The following is a 7,373-nucleotide window of genomic DNA, read 5'->3' on the forward strand; positions in this document are numbered from 1 at the left end:
ACTTGAGAGAGATCAATTAGATGAAGAAAATTGAAGATTGAAAGTGTTTGTAGGTGTTTTTGGTCGTTGGTATATGGATTAGATATAAAGGATATGTAATTTTGTTTTCATGTAAATAAGTCGTGAATGATTACTCATATTTTTGTAATTTTATGAGATATTTCATGCTAGTTGCTAAATGATGGTTCCCACATATGTTTGGTGACTCACATGGGCTGCTAAGAGCTGATCATTGGAGTGTATATACCAATAGTACATACATCTAAAAGCTGTGTATTGTACGAGTACGAATACGGGTGCATACGAGTAGAATTGTTGATGAAACTGAACGTGGATGTAATTGTAAGCATTTTTGTTAAGTAGAAGTATTTTGATAAGTGTCTTGAAGTCTTTCAAAAGTGTATGAATACATATTAAAACACTACATGTATATACATTTTAATTAAGTCGTTAAGTCATCGTTAGTCGTTACATGTAAGTGTTGTTTTGAAACCTTTAGGTTAACGATCTTGTTAAATGTTGTTAACCCATTGTTTATTAAATCAAATGAGATGTAAAATTATTACATTATCATGATATCATGATGTATTAATATATCTTATTATGATATATATACACATTAAATGTCGTTACAACGATAATCGTTACATATATGTCTCGTTTCAAAATCATTAAGTTAGTAGTCTTGTTTTTACATATGTAGTTCATTGTTAATATACTTAATGATATGTTTACTTATCATAATATCATGTTAACTATATATATATATATATATATATATATATATATATATATATATATATATAGTTTTTACAAGTTTTAACGTTCGTGAATCACCGGTTAACTTGGGTGGTCAAATGTCTATATGAAACCTCTTTCTATTAATCAAGTCTTAACAAGTTTAATTGCTTAACATGTTGGAAACACTTAATCATGTAAATAACAATTTCATTTAATATATATATATAAACATGGAAAAGTTCAGGTCACTACAGTACCTATCCGTTAAATAAATTTCGTCCCGAAATTTTAAGCAGTTGGAGGTGTTGACGTATCTTCTGGAAATAAATGCGGGTATTTCTTCTTAATCTGATATTCTCGTTCCCAGGTGAACTCGGGTCCTCTACGAGCATTCCATCAAACCTTAACAATTGGTATCTTGTTTTGCTTAAGTCTTTTAACCTCACGATCCATTATTTCGACGGGTTCTTCGATGAATTGAAGTTTTTCGTTGATTTGGATTTCATCTAACGGAATAGTGAGATCTTCTTTAGCAAAATATTTCTTCAAATTCGAGACGTGGAAAGTGTTATGTACAGCCGCGAGTTGTTGAGGTAACTCAAGTCGATAAGCTACTGGTCCGACACGATCAATAATCTTGAATGGTCTAATATACCTTGAATTTAATTTCCCTCGTTTACCAAATCAAACAACGCCTTTCCAAGGTGCAACTTTAAGCATGACCATCTCTCCAATTTCAAATTCTATATCTTTTCTTTTAATGTCAGCGTAGCTCTTTTGTCGACTTTGGGCGGTTTTCAACCGTTGTTGAATTTGGATGATCTTCTCGGTTGTTTCTTGTATTATCTCCGGACCCGTAATGTGTCTATCCCCCACTTCACTCTAACAAATCGGAGACCTGCACTTTCTACCATAAAGTGCTTTAAACAGCGCCATCTCAATGCTTGAATGGTAGTTGTTGTTGTAGGAAAATTCTGCTAACGGTAGATGTTGATCCCAACTGTTTTTGAAATCAATAACACATGCTCGTAGCATGTCTTCAAGCGTTTGTATCGTCCTTTCGCTCTGCCCATCAGTTTGTGGATGATAGGAAGTACTCATGTCTAGACGAGTTCCTAATGCTTGCTGTAATGTCTGCCAGAATCTTAAAATAAATCTGCCATCCCTATCAGAGATAATAGAGATTGGTATTCCATGTCTAGAGACGACTTCCTTCAAATACAGTCGTGCTAACTTCTCCATCTTGTCATCTCCTCTTATTGGCAGGAAGTGTGCTGATTTGGTGAGACGATCAACTATTACCCAAATAGTATCAAAACCACTTGCAGTCCTTGGCAATTTAGTGATGAAATCCATGGTAATGTTTTCCCATTTCCATTCCGAGATTTCAGGTTGTTGAAGTAGACCTGATGGTTTCTGATGCTCAGCTTTGACCTTAGAACACGTCAAACATTCTCCTACGTATTTAGCAACATCGGCTTTCATACCCGGCCACCATAAATGTTTCTTGAGATCCTTGTACATCTTCCCCATTCCAGGATGTATTGAGTATCTGGTTTTATGAGCTTTTTTAAGTACCATTTCTCTCATATCTCCAAATTTTGGTACCCAAATCCTTTCAGCCCTATACCAGGTTCCGTCTTCCCGAATATTAAGATACTTCTTCGATCCTTTGGGTATTTCATCCTTTAAATTTCCCTCTTTTAAAACTCCTTGTTACGCCTCCTTTATTTGAGTAGTAAGGTTATTGTTAATCATTATATTCATAGATTTTACTCGAATGGGTTCTCTGTCCTTCCTGCTCAAGGCGTCGGCTACCACATTTACCTTCCCCAGGTGGTAACGAATCTCAAAGTCGTAATCATTCAACAATTCAATCCACCTACGCTGCCTCATATTCAGTTGTTTCTGATTAAATATGTGTTGAAGACTTTTGTGGTCGGTATATATAATACTTTTAACCCCATATAAGTAGTGCCTCCAAGTCTTTAATGCAAAAACAACCGCGCCAAATTCCAAATCATGCGTCGTATAATTTTGTTCGTGAATCTTCAATTGTCTAGACGCATAAGCAATTACTTTCGTTCGTTGCATTAATACACAACCGAGACCTTGATTTGAGGCGTCACAATATATCACAAAATCATCATTCCCTTCAGGTAATGACAATATAGGTGCCTTAGTTAACTTTTTCTTCAACAACTGAAACGCTTTCTCTTGTTCATCCTTCCATTCAAATTTCTTCCCTTTATGCGTTAATGCAGTCAAGGGTTTTGCTATTCTGGAAAAGTCTTGGATGAACCTTCTGTAGTAACCAGCTAGTCCTAAAAACTGGCGTATGTGTTTCGGAGTTTTTGGGGTTTCCCACTTTTCAACGGTTTCAATCTTTGCTGGATCCACCTGAATACCTTCTTTGTTCACTATGTGACCGAGGAATTGAACTTCTTCCAACCAAAATGCACACTTTGAAAACTTAGCGTACAGTTTTTCTTTCCTTAACAACTCTAGCACTTTTCTCAAGTGTTCTTCGTGCTCTTGATCATTCTTCGAGTAAATAAGTATGTCCATGAGCACAGCTGGTGCATGAGCACAGCTGGTGCGTTAGTCAATCCAAATGGCATAACCATAAACTCGTAATGACCGTAACGTGTCCTAAAAGCAGTCTTTGGAATATCATCCTCCTTCACCCGCATTTGATGATATCCAGAACGTAAATCGATCTTCGAATAAACATACGAGCCTTGTAGTTGATCAAATAAGTCATCGATTCTCAGTAGTGGGTAGCGGTTCTTGATGGTAAGTTTGTTCAACTCTCGGTAGTCGATACACAACCTGAATGTACCATCTTTCTTCTTGACAAATAAAATAGGAGCTCCCCACGGTGATGTGCTTGGTCGAATGAAACCACACTCTAAAAGTTCTTATAATTGGCTCTGAAGTTCCTTCATTTCGCTAGGTGCGAGTCTATATGGAGCACGAGCTATTGGTGCAGCTCCTGGTACAAGGTCTATTTGAAATTCAACGGATCGGTGTGGAGGTAGTCCCGGTAATTCTTTCGGAAATACATCGGGAAATTCTTTTGCGACGGGAATATCATTGATGTTCTTTTCTTCGGAATTGACTTTCTCGACGTGTGCTAGCACAGCATAGCAACCTTTTCTTATTAGTTTTTGTGCCTTCAGGTTACTAATAAGATTTAACTTTGCATTGCTCTTTTCTCCGTACACCATTAAGGGTTTTCCTTTTTCTCGTATAATGCGAATTGCATTTTTGTAACAAACGATCTCTGCTTTCACTTCTTTCAACTAGTCCATACCGATTATCACATCAAAACTCCCTAACTCAACTGGTATCAAGTCAATTTTAAATGTTTCACTAACCAGTTTAATTTCTCGATTCCGACATATATTATCTGCTGAAATTAATTTACCATTTGCTAATTCGAGTAAAAATTTACTATCCAAAGGCGTCAATGGGCAACTTAATTTAGCACAAAATTCTCTACTCATATAGCTTCTATCCGCACCCGAATCAAATAAAACATAAGCAGATTCATCGTCAATAAGAAACGTACCCGTAACAAGCTCCGGGTCTTCCTGTGCTTCTGCCGCATTAATATTGAAAACTCTTCCATGGCCCTGCCCATTAGTATTCCCCTGATTTGGGCAATTTCTAATAACGTGGCCCGGTTTTCCACATTTATAACAAACAGCGTTGGTATTACTTGTTCCGACACTATTCGTTTCGGCATTACTTGTTCTGGCATTATTTGCTCCCTTAGTTCTGTTAAACTTTGGTCCGTAGACCTCACACATTGTCGCGCTATGACCATTTCTTTTACACCTATTGCAAAATGTCGTGCAAAACCCCTGGTGATTTTCTTCATACCTATGACATGGCTGTTTTTGGTTTTTGTTGCCGTTGTTGTTATTGAGGTTGTTGTTGGGATTGTTATTGTCGTTGAAACGGTTGTTTTAGTAGTTGTTGTTGTTGGAATGGTTGTTTTAGTTATTGTTAGGATTGCAGTAATTGTTACGATTGTTGTTGCGGTTGTTGGGATAGTTGTTGCGATTGTTGTTGTAATTATTGTTGTTGTTGTACTGGTGACTCTTGTCACCGTTTTCCTCCCATTTCCTCTTGAGTTGTTTCGTGTTGGCTTCTTCGGCCGCCTGCTCTTTAATTCTTCCCTCAATCTGATTTATGAGTTTATGAGCCATTCGACTTGCCTTCTGTATAGAAGCGGGCTCGTGTGAACTTACATCTTCTTGAATCCTTACAGGTAACCCTTTTACAAACGCGTCGATCTTCCCTTCTTCATCTTCGAATGCTCCCGGACACAATAGGCACAACTCTGTGAATCGTCGTTCATATGTGGTAACGTCGAACCCTTGTGTTCGTAACTCTCTAAGTTCTGCCTTGAGTTTATTGACTTCGTTTCTAGGACGGTACTGCTCGTTCATCAATTGCTTGAATGACGACCACGGTAGTGCGTAAGCAGTATTTTGTCCTACCTGTTCAAGATAGGTGTTCCACCACGTTAACGCGGTACCTATGAAGGTATGCGTAGCGTACTTAACTTTGTCCTCTTCAGTACATTTACTTATGGCAAACACCGATTCGACTTTCTCGGTCCATCGTTTCAATCCAATTGGTCCTTCGGTTCCATTAAATTCCAAAGGTTTGCAGGCAGTGAATTCTTTGTAGGTGCATCCTACACGATTTCTTGCACCGTTAGCTGCATTGCTAGATTCAGCGTTATTGTTGGTATGTAGCGCAGCCTGTACTGCGGCTATGTTTGCAGCAAGAAAGGTACGAAATTCCTCTTCGTTCATATTCATGGTGTCTCGAGTAGTCGATGCCATTTCCTTCAAAATAGACAACTGAATCGAGTTAATCATACAGAATATTAAGAGTAGTCAATAGTATTTCGTAGCATAATATGAACTCATTTATAAAAGCTTTTTCTTCATATTAACATTTTATAAGTTTAAATTCGGGTACTACCTACCCGTTAAGTTCATACTTAGTAGCTAATATATAATTCAACTACTACAATTCCATATGAAAAACTGATTATAATAATATATCACATACAAATATTCTTCAAACTTACAACTTCGCTATATTACATATAACATGAAATATAGTACACTATGATACATGACAGTTTTGAAGATAAATCTAGTTGATACGCAAGTTGTTCAGCAAAGGAAATAAAGACACGTAATTCATAAGTCCAAAAACAAGTCATGCATTCTGGTTTTACTAAGACGACTTCCCATCCTTGGTCTTGTGGAAAATAACCGTTATGACCATTGGCTAGGCAGCATGTTGTAATGTCGTCAAAAGGACGAGGGTTTCGTAATGTCCAACAGCCCCGTAATAATCTAAAAACCTTGTTTCTCACCCCATCTACTGAATCCGTCACTTGTGGGAAGGTTTTATTTAAAAGTTGTAATCCGATATTCTTTTTCTCACTTTGGTAAGAAGCGAACATCACTAACCCGTAAGCATAACATGCTTCTTTATGTTGCATGTTAGAAGCTCTTTCTAATTCACGAAATCCTATGTTGGGATATGTTGAGTCAAAATAGGTTCTTAACCCGTAGCGTAAAATTGCATTTGGGTTCCCCGCATTTAACGCTTTAAAGAAAACACGGCGTAACTTACGGTCTCCCCAATGTGATATACCCCACCTATCAAAGGAAAGCCTTTTATAAACTAAGGTATTTCTGGAAAGTGTTTCAAATGTTTGACAAGTTAATTTCGCCATAACTAAATGTGCTGATGAATTCTGATCGACTCTAGACAAGATTTCCTTAATCATATCCTCTGGTAGGTCTTCTAAAATATTCGGTTGTCTACCCTTAACGTCCATTTTGTTTTTATACTGTAAAATAGACAAGAATTAGATTCGTAAAAGATAATTAACAAATAATACAAGCAATTTTTATATAGAACAAAAAAATACAAGCACACTACAATACATATAATACACAACATGATTATAACCCTCTAATCTGAATCACTGGTTTCTTCTTCTTCGGACTGGGTTCGTTTTTCTAATTTTCTAGGAATATATGGTGTTCCTCTAATACGAGCCGTCGTTTTATATAATGGTTTAGAAAAACCTGGTGGTTTAGAGGTTCCCGGGTCATTGTTACATTTTAGGAAATACGGATGTTGTCGATACATATAAAGTTCATCGGGGTTGGAATCGGGTTTCTCTATTTTTATACCTTTTCCCTTATTATTTTCTTTAGCTTTATTAAATTGGGTCGAGCTAATTTCTATAACATCATCAGAATCCTCATCGGGATCTGATTCATCAGAAAATTGGTAATTTTTCCAATATTTTGCTTCCTCAGCGGAAACTCCATTGACCATTATTAACTTTGGTCCGTTGGTTGAGGATTTTCTTTTATTTAATCGATTTACTATAGTATCAATATTTCTTCCTCTGGAACCTCTTCTTCTTCTGGTTCCTTCTCTTCCAGTTCCTCCTCTTCCGGTTCCTCTTCTTCCAGTTCCTCCTCTTCCAGTTCCTCTTCGGAAATTTGTGAATCTTCCCAAAATATATTCGACTCTTCATTATTATTAGATGAATCAATGAGATTTGTACTAAAGGTAGA

Source organism: Rutidosis leptorrhynchoides, chromosome 1, assembly GCF_046630445.1.
Source record: "Rutidosis leptorrhynchoides isolate AG116_Rl617_1_P2 chromosome 1, CSIRO_AGI_Rlap_v1, whole genome shotgun sequence".
Lineage (NCBI taxonomy): Eukaryota > Viridiplantae > Streptophyta > Magnoliopsida > Asterales > Asteraceae > Rutidosis > Rutidosis leptorrhynchoides.